Source organism: Mirounga leonina, unplaced genomic scaffold (genome assembly GCF_011800145.1).
Source record: "Mirounga leonina isolate KUSES-001 unplaced genomic scaffold, KU_Mleo_1.0 Mir_91, whole genome shotgun sequence".
In the NCBI taxonomy this organism is placed as follows: domain Eukaryota; kingdom Metazoa; phylum Chordata; class Mammalia; order Carnivora; family Phocidae; genus Mirounga; species Mirounga leonina.
This window is the reverse complement of record NW_023270839.1, coordinates 39734003-39752733: the sequence shown is the minus strand read 5'-3', so window position 1 is coordinate 39752733 and position 18731 is coordinate 39734003. Positions and strand designations below refer to the sequence as shown.

At 43.3% G+C, this 18731-nt stretch overlaps 1 long non-coding RNA gene and 1 other non-coding gene across 4 annotated transcripts in view; both read right to left on the bottom strand.

Annotated features, from left to right (window-relative positions):
* LOC118003021 overlaps positions 1-17787 on the bottom strand; it is a 32000-nt gene extending 14213 nt beyond the window's left edge. For all 3 annotated transcript variants that reach the window (XR_004677243.1, XR_004677245.1, XR_004677244.1), the window contains exons 1-3: positions 17645-17787; positions 16915-17042; positions 12313-12430 (exon numbers count right to left, since the gene is read on the bottom strand). This is a non-coding gene — a long non-coding RNA (uncharacterized LOC118003021). The remainder of the gene's footprint in view (positions 1-12312; positions 12431-16914; positions 17043-17644) is intronic.
* A 75-nt stretch (positions 17788-17862) lies between these two features.
* On the bottom strand, positions 17863-17978 carry LOC118003814. Its single transcript, XR_004677430.1, has one exon. It is a non-coding gene; the product is annotated as a U5 spliceosomal RNA (small nuclear RNA).
* Between the last annotated feature and the right edge of the window lie 753 nt (positions 17979-18731).

Sequence of the window (18731 nt, the reverse complement as noted above, 5' to 3'; positions counted from 1 at the left end):
GAAAACAGAACCCTCATGCATTGGTGGTGGGAACGTGAACTGGGGCAGCCACTGTGGAAAACAGTATGGAGATTCCTTAAAAAAAAAAAAAAAAAAAAAGAATAGAACTACCATGTGAGGGGCGCCTGGGTGGCTCAGTTGGTTAAGCGACTGCTTTCGGCTCAGGTCATGATCCTGGAGTCCCTGGATCGAGTCCCGCATCGGGCTCCCTGCTCGGCAGGGAGCCTGCTTCTCCCTCTGACCCTCCCCCCTCTCATGTGCTCTCTCTCTCATTCTCTCTGTCTCAAATAAATAAATAAAATCTTAAAAAAAAAAAAAAAGAACTACCATGTGATCCAGCTTTTCCATTTCTGGGTATTTATCCATAGAAAATGAAAACACTAACTCAAAAAGATACCTAACCTCCATGTCCACTGCATCATTATTTTTTTTTAAAGATTTCATTTATTTGACAGAGAGAGACACAGCGACAGAGGGAACACAAGCAGGGGGAGTGGGAGAGGGAGAAGCAGGCTTCCCGCCGAGCAGGGAGCCCGATGCGGGGCTCGATCCCAGGACCCCGGGATCATGACCTGAGCCGAAGGCAGCTGAGGCACCCAGGCACCCCATCCACAGCATCATTATTTATAATATCCAAGACATGGAAACAACCTAAATGTCCATCTATGAATGAATAAAGAAGATGTGGTATTTATACACATATATACATACATACAATGGGATATTACTCAGTGATAAAAAAAGAATGCAATCTTGCCATTTGTGACAACATGGATGGACCTTGAAGGTATTATGCTAAGCGAAGTAAGTCAGATGGAGAAAAACAAATACTGTAAGATTTCATTTATATATGGAATCTAAAATAAAACAAAACAAAAACAAGCTCATGGATACAGAGAACAGATTGATGGTTACCAGAAGGGAGAGGGAGTGGGGAGGCAAGCAAAATGGATAAAGGGACTCAGTTTTATGCTGATAATGGTAAGTAGACTTTAGTGGTGATTACTTTGTAGCACATACAAATGTTGAATTATAATGTTGTATACCTGAAACATACAATGTTATTTACCAATTTTACCTCAATTTAAAAAGAAAAGAGATCCGGGGAGCTTTTCCCATTGGTAAACACCTAGTTCAGTCCCAACAAGCCCCAATCATCGATTTTAGCTGATTCAGAAATGATTTAATCTCTAGATATTCTTGTTTTCAGGTTGGAATTATCCTCTTTAGTTAAAAAAAAAAAAAATTCAACTGAGCACAATTTTTTTTTTTTTTTTAAGTAATCTCTAGACTCAATGTGGGATCAAAGTCCATGAGATCAAGAGTCACATGCTTCTCCAACTGAGCCAAACAGGTGCCCCCAACTGAGAACATTCTAAAGCTCTTTCTGGCCTTCTTTCTTTTTTCTTAAGTAATCTCTACACCCAATGTGAGGCTAGGCTTGAACTCATGACCCCAAAATCAAGAGTTGCATGCTCAATCAACTGAGCCAGCCAGGTGCCCCTCTTATTGGTTTTCTTCAATGATTCAAGCAGCATCCAATCTAGCAGACAGAAGGAGCTCTGAGGAGCTGTACAAAACGAAACACTTTTATAGGCAGAAAGCAGGGCGAACAAGGAAGTTGTACGAGCAAAAAGTAGATTGGATATGGCAAGGTCACGTTCCTTTAGGAGATGACAGGGGTCTATCTATCGGGCAGATTAGCCGCTAGTGCTGATCAGGTAATTCCTTTTTTTTTTTTTTTAAGATTTTATTTATTTATTTGAGAGAGAGAGAATGAGAGAGAAAGAACATGAGAGGGGGGAGGGTCAGAGGGAGCAGCAGACTCCCTGCCGAGCAGGGATCCCGATGCGGGACTCGATCCCGGGACTCCAGGATCATGACCTGAGCCGAAGGCAGTCGCTTAACCAACTGAGTCACCCAGGCGCCCTGATCAGGTAATTCCTAATTGGCTGATTTAAGATTCCATTTCTAGCAGAGCCAAAACTGTAAATTAAGTCTCGGTTTGGTGACTTGGGGCTTAGCATAGACTCCATTTTGGGTCTGTTGTCTTCTTTTTAAACATTAACCTGGATTCTTTCTCGTTTCCCTGTGTCCTTCTTTCTCCTTGTCCCCTGGTCCCATCCATCTGCCTCTCTGACCCTGCAGTCCTCCTCAGCCAGGCTGGCCAGTGCCCCCGGAGCCAGGGCTGGGAGTGAACCTGCTGCCTCTGGGCCAAGGTCCCACTCAAGTCCCTGTCCTTTGTTTCTGCCCAAAGGGGGCACCGGATGCATGCATGAGCCAGGCACAGGGGCATCCTAAAGTGCCACCTGCCTCAGCCAGCACATGTCACAGCAACCTTGCAAATTTTGTGCCCTGTGAATGTATTATCTATTCAAGAACAGTAATGAAATGTTTAAAAAACTTAAGTCACAAAGCAACAAGTCATGACACCACAATAAAATGGTCACATAGTAAAACTAAAACATATGTACGCAAATCCGTAGCATTGGGGAAATTTTTAAATTAAAGATAAAACACTGCCTCTCTTCAGATTCCTACAGCTTTTTTAAGATTTATTTATTTGTTTTTAAGATTTTATTTATTTGACAGAGATAGAGACAGCGAGAGCAGGAACACAAGCAGGGGGAGTGGGAGAGGGAGAAGCAGATATTGTTATCATCATGCTTGCTTCTCAGATGAAGTAACTGCGGCACAGAGAAGTTAAGGAACGTGCTTGAGGTCCCACAGCTGGTAAGGGGAAAAGTTGGGATGGGAATTCAGGCGATCTGACTTGGGAGCCTGAGTCATAACTACTGTACCATACTGCCTTTCAGCTTCAATGTGGGCATGTCATCCCTGCGATTAGGCACATGTTTGTTTTCCAAAGCACTATTCTCATTCCATTATTTCACTTGAATCTCTTGATGACACTTTGAGGGAAAGGAAGGCCCAGCTTAGTGATGGGAATACTGAGGCTCAGAGAGAGATCGCCCAGGGTCACAGCATAACAGGGACAGAGTTCATCTCAAGAGGAAATAGGAAGGAAAAGAAATGCATTTCCGCAATGTAGTGTTCTTACCAGGCCCCACAGTGTCAACCTTTTTAATTACCATGTAAAAAGAAAAGCTCCCCCTAAGCCTGTCCCCGCTAGTTTAGGTTTATTCATCTCCTCCTTCCTTTGTCTCTTCAGGTCCTTATCTCTCATCTAGTTAGGCATCTATTCATCCTTTCCAGAAACCTCTCTTGAGCCCAGGAGGTACAGGATAAGTGAAGGGATACAGATATGAATGTTCCAAGTTCTCCCCCTGGTGGGCCAATATGGAGTCAGCTCCTCTCATCAGCCTGCTGTCTATCCACCACCCCCACCCCCGCCCTGCTCCCCTTCTCCTACCCGTCAGCAACGCGAGCCCCCTTTTTGCTGGCCTCCATCATCCTGTGGCCAATACAGGAGAAGAACTAAGATTCATGAGCTGTTACCAAATGGGAAGCAGCAGTGGAGACCCCAAGCAGCGCAGTTACAGAGGAAAGCCTGCATCCCTCGCCTGATGTCTGCTCTTGAAAAGCAGGCTGCAGACCAGTGGGCTCAGCCCACTCAGAGACGCTCACACATCTGGGCCAGCAGGAAGCCCCATACCCAGCCTTCCAGACAGATGCCAAAAAACGGTGGCTGGTGATCCAGGGCAGAGAAGTGGGCAGGTCTGCAAACTTGGGGCTGTGTAGCATATGGCACTTGGGATGAGTGTGTTTGTGCGTGTGCGTGTGTGTGTGCGTGTGCATACACACGCACGTGTTGATGAATGCACACATGCACATTTACACGTGCATGCTGTTCACACACGTGTGTGTATGAGTGCGCCTGTGTATGGGGTGCTCCAGCATGTCCAACCTGGTGTGACCAAACAGCCCTGCTCTGGCCTGGCGTTGTCTGTCACGCCCACAGGGATCAGTGTCTATCAGACAAGCCTAGCGGGACCAGCCCGAGCAGCGGGATCACCGGCTGTGCTGCTGGGTTCTGTCACACTCTCACCTCCACTCTCCCGAGTCCAAGATTTACCATCTAAAAGGTCAGAGCCTGGAGGGAAATCTGGAGATTCTCTCACTAGGGCCCTCCCCTGACAGATGGGGAAATCAAGCCCTGGGGAGGGTACTCAGGACTGGGGAGGTCACAGGGCTGGGAAGAGAACACCCTCTCCCCACCCAGTTTCACACCCTCGCTACAGCCCCATTGCCCGGACTTCTGCCCCATGGGGTGCAAATTAGAGGCCCGTGGTTCCCAGGCTGGGGCTGAGGACACAGCGGGGAGGAGGTAGTCTCGGAGGTGGGAGCTGCTTCCACAGGTCTTACGGAGGATTTCAACTGCTCCATTCTGACCTCAGTCTGTCCTTTCTAACCGATGAAGTTCTTTCCAGCTAATCTCTCAATTCAGGCAAAAGACCCTGCGGGCAAAGCATCCCTGGATGGGAACTGCAACCACCCCCTCAAGCAACAGGGACTGCCCTGAGGCAGCAGGACCTTGCCCGAGATTGACCCCAAGACAATGATCCAGCTGACCTTTACTGCTCACCTGCACGTACTCGCTGGCTTTTGTCTCACCTTCTCCCTATATACTTCTCCTTATATAAACCTACAAGTATTTGCAGCACTTTGGAGACAGCCTTTGAGATGCTAGTCCCAGTCTTCCCGGTGTTGGGCTCATTGAAACAAATTCCTTTCTTGTTTCACTGCCACCCACTCTCTGCCTTTGTATTTTGTCGGTGGTGAGTGGCCAAACCTGATCTGTTTGAGGCCCCCGGAGCCAGGTGCTCTCACACCCATGGGCTCCGGTTACATGTCCATGGCTGTACCCTTCCCCATCACCCTCCCCAACATGGGCCAGCGTTAGACCTGCTCTGGGAGAGCACCCTAGTCTCCTCAAGCTGATCAGAACTCTCGCTGGTGGTCAAATATGTTTTTGACTAATTACAAATAGGAAAAGAATAAATTCTTACTTGATAAATGCAATGGGCAAAACTCTTTCAATATGTGGGGTTCATGAGAAAAAATATTAAATTGTGTTTTTGATGGAAGTCTTGAAAATGTTAGCGGAATGAATGGATAAAGGATGACAATATGACAGGAGCCCTGGGAGACTGAAGTTGAGTGCTTTTTGGTTCCTTTATCAAGAGAAAGGATCACACAGGGGGGATGATGGCAGCAGAGTAGGGGGACCCTAGGCTCACAGCATCCGATGAACAGAACTAAGTAACTATCAAATCATCCTAAATACCCCAGAAATCAATCTGAAGACTGCCAGAACAAACCCCACAACTAAGTGGAGAGAAGAGGCCACATTGAAGAAGGTAGGACGTGCAGACACATGGTGCTGCAGGGGGGAGGAAGCCACAGTTGTAGAGAAGGGAGAGAGAGAGAGAAGCACACAGGGGAACACACAAGGAGAATGTTTTTCCATAGCCATTGGCTTGGACAGCAGGAAGGGTTGAAATTTGTGACTTCTTGCCACAATAGTGCTCAAATCCTGAAGTTTTTTTGTTTTTTGTTTTGCTTTTGTTTTTAAAGATTTTATTTATTTATTTGACAGAGAAAGAGAGCAAGCACAAGCGGGGGGGGTGGGTAGCGGCAGGCAGAGGGAGAGGGAGGGGGACAAGCAGACCCTCCACTGATAGGGAGCCTGATGGGGCCAGGACCCTGGGATCATGACCTGAGCCAAAGGCAGATGCTTAAGTGACTGAGCCACCCAAGTGCCCCAATCCTGAAGTTTTTTAAAGTATCGGCAGGCTGGACTGGGCTCCAGTGTGGAGACATCCAGGCTGCTCCTGGAGAGAAGGCAGGTAAACAACCTAGGAGCATACAGTGTGGAAACTCACTCGGGCCCTCCCCTGACAGATGGGGAAATCAAGCCTGGGGACACACAGTGGGGAGATTACTTGCTCTTCTAGGAGCATGGCCCTAAGAGGCAATGTTGAGAGAGAGAGAGACCAGGAAGAAAGGACCTGGCTGGTGCCATTTCCCTCCCCTACCCCTCAGCATAAACACAGAACCACCTGAGGGAAGCTGCATCGACACTGGCTGCCTAACTTGCTTATACCAAATCCCACCCTCTTGTGCTCTGGCAGGACTGCCCTTTTCAGTCAGGCTTGCCTCAGTCCCAGCACATTGGGCCCCTTCCCCAGAAGACCAGCACAAACCCCTGCCCACACCACATCTCCCGCCAAGAGTTCTGCAGGGCCTAAGTTCTGGTGGACGTGGTGACAAGTCTCATTTCACAAGCAGGCCAGAGCACATCTAGTTAAAAGCCACCACATTCAGGCCAGGGACCAAACACTGCCCACTGCAGGCAAGTAGAGCCTGGGCAGATGACTGGCCTGAAGGACAGAGCAGCCAAAACACAACAGCAGATTGCATGCAGCACACACTAGAGACACTCCCTGAAGTACTAGGCCCGGGACACTACACGACCTCTTCTTCATAAAGCCATTACTTTCAGGAGCAGGAGACATAACTGGCTTTTCTAACACACAGAAGAAGGCAGAGGCTTAGAACAAAACGCCAGGTGGAGGAATTTATCCCAAGTGAAAAAACGAGATAAGGCCAAGACCAGAGATCTAAGCAAAACAGATATAAGTAACATGCCTGATGAAGAATTTAAAGCAAAATCATAAGGATACTCACTGGGCTTGAGAAAATAATAGAAGGCATCAATGAAATCATTACTACAGAGATAAAAGAGGTAAAAAAGAATCAGTAAGAGATGAAAAATGCAACAAACAAGATTGGAAATAGGCTTGATGCAATGAAGAGCAGGCAGGAAGAAGCAGAGGAATGAATTAGTGACAAAGAGGACAAAATAATGGAAAATAATGAAGCTGAACAAAAGAGAGAATTATGGGAAATGAAGATAGACTTAGGGAACTCAGTGACTCCATCAAATGTAGTAACATTCGTATTTTAGGAGTTCCAGAAGAAGAAGACAGAGAAAAGGAGGCAGAAAATTTATTTGAAGAAATAGCTAAAAAATTCCCTAATCTGGGGAAGGAAACAGATACCCAGATCCAGGAGGCACAGAGAACTCCCATCAAAATCAACAAAAGCAGACCCACACCAAGACATATTATCATGAAACTGGCAAAATACAGTGATAAGGAAAAAAAAAATCTTAAAAGCAGCAAGACAAAAGAAAAGTTACTTAAAAGGGAAAACGCATAAGGTAGATTTTTCAGCAGAAACTCTTCAAGCCAGAAGAGAATGGCATAATCAAAGTGCTGAGTGGGAAAAATCCGCAGCCAAGAATATTCTATCCAGCAAGGTTAACAATCAAAATAGGAGAAATAAAGAGTTTCACAGATAAACAAAAAATTAAAGGAGTTCATGACCATGAAAACAGCTCTGCAAGAAATACTAAAGGGGACTCTGTGAGTGGAAAAGAAAGAGCAAAAGTGAAAGTAGGAAGGTAGGAAACACAAAAGCAGTAAAAATGAGTATTTCTATAAAAAATCAGTCAAGGAACTCACTTTAAAAAAGGAGGTAAAATATGACAACATATACCTAAAACGTGGGGAGGACCGGAGTAAAGAATGGGTTCAAGCTTAAACGACCATCAACTTAATATAGACTGCTATACACAGAAGACGTTATATACAAACCTAATGGTAACCACAAATCAAAAACTACAAATAAATATGCAAAGAACAAAGAGAAAGAAATCCAAATATATCACTAAAGAAAACCAGCAAGCCATGAAAGAAAGAAAGATATAAAAGGATCAGAGAAAATCTCCAGAAACAATCACAAGTAATAAAATGGCAATAAATACATATCTATCAATAATTACCTTTTTTAAATCAATAATGACTTGAACGTAAATGGACTAAATGCTTTAATCAAAAGAAACAGTGTCAGAATGGATTAAAAAAAAAAAAAAAAGCAAGACCCGTCTATATGCTGCCTACAAGAGACTCATTTTAGACCTAAAGACACCTGCAGGTTCAAAGTGAAGGGATGGAGAAAACATCTACCATGCAAATAGATGTTCAAAGAAAGCTGGAGTAGCAATACTTGTATTGGACAAAATAGACTTTTAAACAAAGACTGTAAAAAGAGACAAAGAAGGACACTACCTAATAATAAAGGGGATGGGGTGCCTGGATGGCTCAGTCAGTTAAGTGTCTGCCTTCAGCTCAGGTCATGATCTCAGGGTCCTGGGATCGAGTCCCACATCTGGCTCCCTGCTCAGTAGAGGGCCCGTTTCTCCCTCTCCCTCTGCTGCTCCCCCTGCTTGTGTGCTCACTCACTCTCTCTGTCAAATAAATAAATAAATAAATTTTTTAAAAGATTTTACTTATTTATTTGACAGAGAGAGACACAGCAAGAGAGGGAACACAAGCAGGGGGAGTGGGAGAGGGAGAAGCAGGCTTCCCGCAGAGCAGGGAGCCCGATGCGGGGCTCGATCCCAGGACCCTGGGATCATGACCCGAGCTGAAGGCAGACGCTTAGCGACTGAGCCACCCAGCCGCCCCTAAATAAATAAAATCTTTAAAAAAATAATAATAAAGGGGACAATCCAACAAGAAGATCTAACAATTATAAATATTTATGCACCCAACATGGGAGCACCCAAATACATAAAACAATTAATAGCAAACATGAAGGAACTAATTGATAATAATACAATAGTAGGGAACTTTAACATCCCACTTACATTAATGGACAGATCATCTAAACAGAAAATCAACAAGGAAACAATGGCTTTGAATGACACACTAGACCAGATGGATTTAACAGATATATTCAGAACATTCCATCCTAAAACAGCAGAATACACATTCTTTTCAATGCACATAGAACAGTCTCCAGAATAGATCATATATTAGGCCACAAAACAGGCCTCAATAAATTCAAGAAAACCAAAGTCATACCATGCACCTTTTCTGACCACAATGCCATGACAGTAGAAGTCACCCACAAGAAAAAATCTGGAAAGACCACAAATACATAGAGGCTAAGTAACATGCTATGAAACAATGAATGTGTCAATCAGGAAATAAAAGAAGAAATTAAAAAAAAAATACATGGAAACAAATGAAAATGAAAACACAAAACCTTGGGATGCAGCAAAAGTGATTTTTTTTTTTTTTTTTTTTTTTTTTTTGAGAGAGAGAGCGCATGTGAGCAAGGCAGAGGGAGATGGAGAGAATCCCAAGCAGGCTCTGCATTCAGTGCAGAGCCCAATATGGGGCTTGATCTCACAAGCCTGAGATCATGGCCTGAGCCAAAATCAAGAGTCAGATTCTTAACTGACTGAGCCACCCAGGCACCCCACAAAAGTGGTTCTAAGAAGGAAGTATATAGTAACACAGGCCTACCTCAAGAAGCAAGAGAAATCTCACATAAACAACCTAACCTTACACCTAAAAGAGCTAGGAAAAGAATAATAAACAAAGCCTAAAGCCAGAAGAAGGAAGGAACTAATAAGATTAGAGCAGAAATAAATGAGTTAGAAACTAAAAAAGCACTAGAACAGGGGAGCCTGGTTGGCTCAGTTGGTAGAGCAGGCAACTCTTGATCTTGGGGTCATGAGTTCGAGACCCATATTGGGCACAGAGGTTATATACATACATAAAAAGAAAAAAACAATAGAAAAGATCAATTAAACCAGGAGCTGGCTTTTCAAAAAAATTAATAATTGATAAACATTAAGCCAGAACTATCAAAAAGAAAAAGGAAGGACACAAATAAATAAAATCACAAATGGGAGAGGAGAAATAACAACCAATACCACAGAAATACAATTATAAGAGATTATGAAAAACTATATGCCAACAAATTGGACAACACAGAAGAAATGGATAAATTCCTAAAAACATATAAATTACCAAAACCGAAATAGAAAATTTGAACAGACCGATAACCAGCAAAGAAATTGATCAGTAATAAAAAAATTTCCAACAAACAAAAGTCCAGGACCATGGGGCACCTGGCTGGCTCAGTCCACAGAGCATGTAGCTTTTTTTTTTTTTTTTTAAGATTTTATTTATTTGACAGAGAGAGACACAGTGAGAGAGGGAACACAAGCAGGAGGAGTGGGAGAGGGAGAAGCAGGCTTCCCGCAGAGCCAGGAGCCCGATGTGGGGCTCGATCCCAGGACCCCGGGATCACGACCTGAGCTGAAGGCAGATGCCCAATGACTGAGCCACCCAGGCACCCCCCCCTTTTTTTTGTTTAAAGGTTTTATTTATTTGAGAAAGAGAGAGAGAGAAATCACGAGCAGGGGGAAGGGTGGGGTGGGGAGGAGCAGATTCCCTGCTGAGCAGGGAGCTCGCTGTGGGACTTGATCCCAGAACCCTGGGATCATGCCCTGAGCCAAAGGCAGAGGCTTAACCGAATGAGCCACCTAGGCACCCGAGCATGCAGCTCTTGATCTTGGGGTTGTAAGTTTGAGCCCTACATTGGGTGTAGAGATTACTTAAAAATAAACATCTTTAATAAATAAATAATAAAATAAAATTAGGAAGAACAAATTTGGGGCATCTGGCTCAGCTGGAAGAGTGTGCCTCTTGATCTTGGGGTCAAGAGATTACATTAAAAAAAAAAATGTCCAGGACTAGACAGCTTCACAGGCAAATTCTACCAAACATTTAAAGAATTAGGGACACCTGAGTGGCTCAGTTATTAAGCGTCTGCCTTCGGCTCAGGTCATGATCCCAGGGTCCTGGGATCGAGTCCCTCATCGGGCTCCTTCCCCAGTGGGGAGCCTGCTTCTCCCTCTGCCTGCAGCTCTCTCTGCTTGTGCTCTCCCTCTCTCTGGCAAATAAATAAATAAAATATTTCTAAAAAATAAAGAAGAATACCTATTCTCAAACTACTCCAAAATATAGAAAAGGAAGGAAAACTTCCAAATTCATTCTATGAGGCCAGCATGACCCTGATACCAAAATCAGATAAAGATATCTCTGATGAACATGGATGCAAAAATCCTCAACAAAATACTAGCAAACTGAATCCAACAATACATTAAAAAATCATTCACCATGATCAAGTGCAATTTATTCTTGGGTTGCAAGGGTGGTTCAATATTTGCAAATCAATCAACATAATACATCACATCAATAACAGAAAGGATAAAACTGATGATCATTTCATGGCACATGGGTGGCTCAGTTGGTTAAGTGTCCGACTCTTGATTTCAGCTTAGGTCATGATCTCGGGGTTGTGAGACTGAGTCCTATATCGGACTCTGTGCTCAGGGAGGCGTCTGCTTCTCTCCCTCTGCCCCACCCCCCACTCATGTACACACGGTCTCTCTTTCTCTAAAATAAATATATCTTTAAAAAAAAAAAGAACTATATGATCATTTCAATAGATGCAGAAAAAATATCTGACAAAGTACAACATCCATTCATGGTAAAAACCCTCAACAAAGTAGATTTAGAGTGAACATACATCAACATAATACAGGCTATATATGAAAAACCCACAGTTAACATCATTCTAAATGGGGAAAAACAGAGCTTTTCCTCTATGGTCAGGAACAAGACAGGGATGTCCACTCTCACCACTTTTATTCAACATAGTACTGGATATCCTAGCCACAGCAATCAGACAACAAAAAGTAATAATAGGTATCTAAATCGGCAGGAAGAAGTAAAATTTTCACTATTTGCAGATGACATGATACTCTATATAGAAAACCCAAAGGACTCCATGAAAAAACTGCTAGAACTGATAAATTCAGTAAAGTCGCAGAATACAAAATCAATGTACAGAAATCTGCTGCATTTCTCTTTTTTTTTTTTTTTTAAAGATTTTATTTATTTATTTGACAGAGAGAGACACAGCGAGAGAGGGAACACAAGCAGGGGGAGTGGGAGAGGGAGAAGCAGGCTCCCCGCAGAGCAGGGAGCCCGATGCGGGACTCGATCCCGGGACCCTGGGATCATGACCTGAGCTGAAGGCAGTCGTTTAACCAACTGAGCCACCCAGGCGCCCCATTTCTCTCTTTTTTAAAGATTTACTTATTTATTTCAGAGAGAGACAGAGCGCACAGTGGGAAGGGGAAAGGAAGAGTGAGAGAGAAACTCAAGTAGACTCCACGCTGAATGCAGAACCCAACTTTGGGCTCGATCTCATGACCCTGAGATCAGACCTGAGTTGAAACTAATGCCCAACCGACTGCACCACCCAGGAACCCCTCTCTTGCATTTCTATACACTAATAACAAAGCAGCAGAAAGAGAAATTAAGGAATCAATCCCATTTACAATTGCACCAAAAATAATAAGATAGTTAGTCCTCCTTCCCCCAACATGGAGCAGTTAACATCACTAACAGAACTTACCACAGCTAGAGATGCTCAAGAACGAGCTGAACCAGGAAGTGGAGTTCTTGTTCATGTCCATTGCCCAGGTCAAGGGGTACAGACCAAGTATGTGGAAGCCAGAGACTGTCTGAATGTGCTGAAGAACAAGGGGAAATAATTAGTCATCCTACTGCCAAGGCCTCAGAGCTTGTTCTCTCTCTCTCTCTAATAAATAAATAAATCTTTAAAAAAATTTAAAAACCCTAGGAATAAACCTAACCAAAGAGGTGAAAGACCTGTACTCTGAAAACTAGAAAACACTGACGAAAGACATTGAAGACGACCCAAAAAAATGGAAAGACATTCCATGCTTATGGATTGGAAGAAGAAATATTAAAATGTCCACACTACCCAAAGCAATCTGTACATTTAATGCAATCCCTTTCAAAATACCAACAGCATTTTTCACAAAACTAGAACAAACAAACCTAAATTTGTTTGGAACCACAAAAGACCCTCAATAGCCAAAGCAACCTTGAAAAAAAAAAAAAGCAAAGCTGGAGGCATCACAATTCCAGACTTCAAGTTATATTACAAAGCTGCAGTGATCAAAACAGTATGGTACTGGCACAAAAATAGAAAGATCTATAGAACAGAATAGAACCCAGAAATGAACCCACAGTTATATGGTCAATTAAGCTTAGACAAAGTAGGAAAGAATATCCAAAGGGAAAAAGACAGTCTCTTCAACAAATGGTGCTGGGAAAACTGGACAGCCACATGCAGAAGAATGAAACTGGACTACTCTCTTTCACCATACACAAAATAGACTCAACATGGATTAAAGACCTAAATGTGAGACTTGAAACCATAAAAGTTCTTGAAGAAAGCACATGCAGTAATTTCTCTGACATCAGCTGCAGCAACTTTTTTCTAGATATGTCTCCTGAGGCAAGGGAAACAAAAGCAAAAATAATCTATCAGGACTACATCAAAATAAAAAGCTTCTGCACAGCAAAGGAAACACTCAACAAAACTGAAAGGCAACCTACTGAATGGGAGACGGTATTTGCAAATGACATATCTGATAAAGGGTTAGTATCCAAAATATATAAAGGACCTATAAAACTCAACACCCAGGGTGCCTGGATGGCTCAGTCAGTTAAGCTTCTGCCTTCGACTCAGGTCATGATCCCAGGGTCTTGGGATGGAGCCCCGCGTGGGGCTTCCTGCTCAGCAGTGAGTCTGCTTCTCCCTCTGCCCCTCCCCCTGCTAATGTGCTCTCACTCTCTCTCTCAAATAAATAAAATCTTAAAAAAAACAACTCAACACCCAAAAATCAAATAATCCAATTTAAAAATGGGCAGAAGAAATGAACAGACACTTCTCCATAGATATCCAGATGGCCAACAGACATATGAAAAAATGCTCAACATCAGTCGTCATCAGGGAAATGCAAATCAAAACTACAATGAAAGATCACCTCATACCTGTCAGAATGGCTAAAATCAACAACACAAAAAAACAACAGGTGCTGGAGAGGATGTGGAGAAAGGGGAAACAATTACCCTAGGTATTTACCCAAAGAACACAAAAATACTAGTTCAAAGGGATACACACACCCCTATGTCTATGGCAGCATTATTTACAATAGCCAAATTACGGAAATAGCCCAAGTGTCCGTGGACTGATGAATGGATAAAGAAGATGTGGTGTGTAGACACACACACACACACACACAGAAATATTACTCAGCCATAAAAAAGAATGAAATCTTGCCATTTGCAATGACATGGAAGGAGCTAGAGAGTATTATGCTAAGTGAAATAAGTCAGAAAAAGACAAATACCATATGATTTCACTCATGTGGAATTTAAGAAACAAATGAGCAAAGAAAAATGAAGACAGTGAGAGAAAGGCAAGCCAAGAAACAAACTCTTAACTATACAGAACTGATGGTTCCCAGGGGAGGTGAGGGCGGGTGGGGGGCTGGGTTAAGTAGGTGATGGGGACTAAGGAGTACACTTGTGATGAGCACGGGGGATATATGGAAGTGTTGAATCACTATTTGTACAGCTGAAACTAATATTACACTGTATGTTAACTGGAATTTTTTTTTAAAAGATTATTTATTTTAGAGTGAGAGAGGGAGTAGACGAGCAGGGGGAGGGGCAAAGGGAGAGGGAGAGAATCTCAGGCAGACTCCCCCACTGAGCTTGGAGCCTGACGACGTGGGGCTCGATCCCAGGACCCTGAGATCATGACCTGAGCCAAAACCAAGAGTCAGATGTTCAACCAACTGAGCCACCCAGGTGCCCCAACTAACTGGAATTTAAATGCCCTGAATCAATATTTCCTAATACATGGCTGAATACATCTATTAAAAGAGAGAGAGAGAGAGAGAAAGGATCAGAAAGTCCCCCGCGTCCCTGCAGGAGGTAAAATACCCTTGAGGAAATGAAGAGGCTACTCTATTGACAGGGAAGGGGCTCCCCTAGACAATAATCCCAATGTCCTGGAAAGGGGAGTGTAATTTGAATTCCTTTGTGTTCTGGAGACCCTCCGGGCTGCCCTTAGAAAGGCTGGATGGGAAAGGGATCCTGTAGGGGGCCTCGGAAAGAAGAGGCAGCCAGCGCTCCCTGGGATCCCAGGCGGTCCTGGGCTGTGAGGGGACTTGCCCCCCAACGGGGCCGATTCAGACACTGAGGAAACAGAAGTGAGTGCCTGGGCTGGCTTTCTCAGCTCTGTGTTAGGCTGAGCACAAGGGAGGGATCCCTTCACCCTCTGAAGACCCAAAGTGAGGGGTCATCACTAACCAGAGGGCCCCGTCCTTGGCATCCTTGAGGTGCTGTTTGCACAGTGACATGGTGTAGCCAGAGCAGCATCCACAATCCTGGCTGCAAGGACTGGCTGGACGATGGGACTTCTTCCGTGTTGCCTCCGGCCTCCAGTATGGAGCAGATGCTGGAGTGTGTGTGTATAGCGGGTTCCATGTCATGACCCGAGCCAAAATCAAGAGTCAGATGCTTGGGGCGCCTGGGTGCTGGAATGTTCCAGATCTGTGCTATCCAATACATTTACCCCTAGCCACCTGTGGCTGCTGGGTACTTGAAGTGTGGCTAGTGGGACCGAGGAACCAAATGTGTTTCCTTGAATGATTAGAAATTTAAATAAGTTGGGGCGCCTGGGTGGCTCAGTCATTAAGCGTCTGCCTTCGGCTCAGGTCATGATCCCAGGGTCCTGGGATCGAGCCCGGCTTCGGGCTCCCTGCTCAGCGGGAAGCCTGCTTCTCCCTCTCCCACTCCCCCTGCTTGTGTTCCCTCTCTTGCTTTGTCTCTCCCTGTCAAATAAATAAAATCTAAAAAAAAAAAAAAAAAAAGAGTCCGATGCTTAACTGACTGAGTCATCCAGGTGCCCCCAAAATGAATTTTTAAGTCACCTTGTTGAATGCCACAAGAATTCCTCTTGGGGGCGCCTGGGTGGCTCAGTCATTAAGCGTCTGCCTTCGGCTCAGGTCATGATCCCAGTGTCCTGGGATCCAGCCCCACATCGGGCTCCCTGCTCCGCCGGAAGCCCGCTTCTCCTTCTCCCACTCCCCCTACTTGTGTTCCCTTTCTCGCTGTCTCTCTCTGCCAAATAAAATAAAATCTTAAAAAAAAAAATAGTGAGGGACAACTGTCAGTGGGGGGCGGGGGGTGGTGGATAAAAATTGATCCACACTTCACACAAAAATTCAGTTCCAGAAGAATCAAGAACTTAAATACAAAAGACATAACTTTAAAAGAATTTCCTTAATAACCTGAGGTAGTGATTTAATAAACAAAACACACACAAAAGCACAAATCAGAATGAAGAAAAAAATCGATCTGACATTAAAATTAAGACCACTTCACCAAGACACACTGTAAGAAGAATGGAAAGGGAAGCTATAAACAGAAAGAAGTTACCTGCATCATATAACCAACAAAGAATTACTATTTAAAATCTCTATAGGGGCGCCTGGGTGGTTCAGTCGGTGAAGTGTCAGACTCTTGGTTTCGGCTGGGTTGTGATCTCAGGGTTGTGGGACCAAGCCCTGCGTCAGGCTCTGCACTCAGCGTGAAATCAGTCAGCTTGAGGATTCTGCTTCTCATGCTCATGTGCGTGCTCTCTCTCTAAAATAGATAAATCTTAAAAAAATAAAAGTCTCTAGAGTCTAGAGGTTGTGTTAAAAAAACCTACCAAAATAACTAAGACAAAGATTCACAATATAAGAAAAAAAAAATGGGCAAAAGACACATACAGGCATTTCAATGAAGGTAAACCATGATGGCCAAAAAAAATCTTTAAAAAGATATTCAACCTCAGAAGTAATTAGAGAATTAAAATACATTAAAACTACTGTCAGATATCATTTCATGACTACCAGATGGGCAAAAATTAAAGTCAGTGAACCAACAGCCAGTAAGGACGAAAAGCTATGGGAATACACAAATGCCATTGATGGAAATGGAAATGGGTACACTCACTCCTGGGACAAATTATTACATTTACCTGCCCTGACCCAGTGGTTCCATTCCACACTTTAGGAAAAGAAAGTCTTGCACACACATTGTGAGTAACATCATTCTAACAACCAAAATATAGGGAAAGAAACCAAACCTCCATGAAGAGAGAAGGATCTATAAACTGGTCTGTTCGGGCAATGTAATTAATACAAGACCCGTGCTGCCCGATACTGTCATTAGTTTCACGTGCTGATTGAGTGCCTGAAGAGCAGCAAGGCCCACCTGAAATATATCAAGTGCAAGATACAAACTGGATTTAGAAGATTTAGCACCAAAAAAGATAATGCAAGCACTTTTAATTTTCTATATTGGTTTCACGTTGAAACAAAATCTTGGACTAAATAAAATCAACCTCATACGCTTTCCTTCTTAATTATTTAACCAGCTTTAAAAAAACAAAAAACAAAAAACAACTTTAAATCCCCCTGCTTCTACTTGACTAGAGAGCAAGAGGACCTTCCTTCTTATTTAACTGGCTTGTAAAACTTTAAACCCAGAATGAAATCTTGCCATTTACAAACATGTGTATGGAACAGTATTAATGCTAAGCAAAATAAATCAAAGACAAATACCACATGATTTACCTCGTATGTGGAAGTTAAAAAACAAAACAGATGAACATAGGGGAAAGGAAAGAAAAATAAGACGAAAACAGAGGAAAGCTTCACGCTGCTTGACAAGGAACCATAAGAAAGAAACGGCCAACACACATAACCAAACAATTGAACTCCTCAATTTCAAGTAAAGAAATAGTTCCAAAAAACTGAAAAGACACCGATGTGTTACAAAAAGCAGGCAAGAAAGAACGAAATAACGCGACTTACACCACATTCTCCCTAAAGACATTCGAGGTGGGAAAACGCGAACTCCAATCCTAAGTAAAAAAAGGGCGAGAAAAAAAAACCTAACCATGATTGTAAATCAGATAGTACAACAGCAACGAAAGCAACACAACCGCTTTGCAGACAGTTATTACATCACACAGGAAAACCCACACCACACCTACAGCAAGCATTTACATCTTTTTTTGAAAGAACAAATAAGCCCTGCAGAAGCAAGGCCTCAAAAAATTGGGTTAATACTCAGACTTGTTCCTCTCCACGGAAATCTTTAGTAAAAGGCGAAAGATTTATGCGATCTGAAGAGAAACCAGAGCGTAACGTTTGACGTTGTAACTCATACCTCGGTGGAAAAAAAATCCTAGTTCAGTGATGGTGTCTAATTAACCGCAAGACTCAGTGCCTGAATAAAAACTTTTAGGTTATTTTCTAAGTGGAGACCTAACTGTAAGATGTACAAGTGGAGGAATTTTTAAGTTTTATTGTTTTAAACTTGTACCGACCGCAGTGCACTGTGGGTATGCAAATAATCAAGTCACCGCTCTGTCAGTTGGGAAAACAGGTTAGTGTGCACGCTGTACCTCGGCGTCACCGTTACGGGGCGAAGCAGAGGATGGGCTGAGATCTAAACGCCCTATTGATAAGAGACTCGGGTTTTATGTTTTATATATTTGTACACCTGAGTTTGGTTTCTGTCGATTAAAGACTGCCATTAAATCGAATACGAGAAAATTAGCAAATGAGTGATTGATATAAAAATCGGGACAGTGGTTCCTCCCTTCAGTGGGGAGGGGTAAGGTTGGGAAGAGCACACAGGTTGTATTTTTTCGTAAGCTGCGTGGTAGGCACACGGGTGTTTTGTTTGTTTGTCCTGTTTTAACCGTGCACCTGCAGATTATACACTCTTCACCATTCTGCATTTTTGTCTGCCGTTTGAGAAAAATTCCTGCCAGGGTCCTGTTTAAAATTGGAGCCTGCGTGTTTGGCTTCAGGTTTCCTGCCCCACCTGCTGCTCTGAGAGATGAAATCTTGTATTCCAGTTTCAGATCCCGTGTCTCTTTATCCTATGCTT